Genomic DNA, 1,562 nt, shown 5'->3' with positions numbered 1-1,562 from the left:
GGAGGAAGGGAGGTCAGAGAGAAGGCTGACACGGTAGTCTAGCCGGGATATAACGAGAGCCCGTAATAGTAAGGTAGCCGTTTGGGTGGAGAGGAAAGGGCGGATCTTGGCGATATTGTAGAGGTGAAACCGGCAGGTCTCGGTAACGGATAGGATGTGTGGGGTGAACGAGAGGGACGAGTCAAGGATGACACCGAGATTGCGGGCCTGCGGGACGGGAAGGATGGTCGTGCCATCCACGGTGACGGAGAAGTCTGGGAGCGGACCGGGCTTGGGAGGGAAGATGAGGAGCTCAGTCTTGCTCATGTTGAGTTTTAGGCGGCGGGCCGACATCCAGGCGGTGACGTCCCGGAGGCGGGAGGAGATGCGAGCCTGAAGGGAGGGGGAGAGGACAGGGGCGGAGATGTAGATCTGCGTGTCATCTGCGTAGAGATGGTAGTCAAAGCCGTGAAAGCGGATGAGTTCACCGAGGGAGTGAGTGTAAATGGAGAACAGAAGAGGGCCAAGAACTGACCCTTGAGGAACTCCAACAGTTAAAGGATGGGAGGGGGAGGAGGCTCCAGCGTAGGAGACCGAGAATGATCGGCCAGAGAGGTAAGAGGAGAACCGGGAGAGGACAGAGTCCGTGAAGCCAAGGTGAGATAAGGTATGGAGGAGGAGGGGATGGTCGACAGTGTCAAAGGCAGCAGAGAGGTCAAGGAGGATCAGAATGGAGTAGGAACCATTGGATTTGGCAAGAAGGAGGTCACGGGTGACCTTAGAGAGAGCAGTCTCGGTAGAGTGGAGGGGACGGAAGCCAGATCGGAGGGGGTCTAGGAGAGAATGGGAGTTAAGGAATTCTAGGCATCGATTGTAGACGACTCGTTCTAGGATTTTGGAAAGGAAGGGTAGTAGGGAGATAGGACGATAACTGGAGGGGGAAGTGGGGTCAAGAGCGGGTTTTTTTAGGATGGGGGAGACGTGGGCGTGTTTGAAGGCAGAGGGGAAGGAGCCCTTGGAGATTGAGTGGTTAAAAATAGAAGTTAAGGAAGGGAGGAGGGCAGGGGCGATGGTTTTAAGAAGGTGAGAGGGAATGGGGTCCGAGGCGCAGGTGGAGGGGGTGGCACTTGCGAGGAGGGAGGAGATCTCCTCTGGGGATACTGCAGGGAAGGATGGGAAAGTAGGGGAGGGGGTTGTTGGGTAGATTTTTGCCAGGTGAAGTAAACAAAAAGGTTCATTTTTTATGGTATTTGTTAAGCACCTACTATGTGCCAGGCACCGTTCTAAGCTAATCAGGTTGGACACAGTTCACGCTCCATGTGGGGCTCACAGTTTTAATTCCCATTTTGCAGATGATGTAACTGAAACACAGAAAAGTGAAGTGACTTGCCCAAGGTTACACGACAGACAAAAGGCAGAGCCGGGATTAGAAGCCAGGTCCTTCCTACTCCCAGGCCCATGCTCTCTCAACTAGGCCACACTGCTTCCTTTGGCGTTGTCTACTCTCCCAGGAGAAGTGCTCTGGGCAACATTTTGTCTAGGGTTCACTGGCCATCCTCTGGAGAGGCTGCCTGCCCTGTTAG

Source organism: Ornithorhynchus anatinus, chromosome 7, assembly GCF_004115215.2.
Source record: "Ornithorhynchus anatinus isolate Pmale09 chromosome 7, mOrnAna1.pri.v4, whole genome shotgun sequence".
In the NCBI taxonomy this organism is placed as follows: Eukaryota; Metazoa; Chordata; class Mammalia; order Monotremata; family Ornithorhynchidae; genus Ornithorhynchus; species Ornithorhynchus anatinus.
This window is presented reverse-complemented; position numbering follows the sequence as displayed.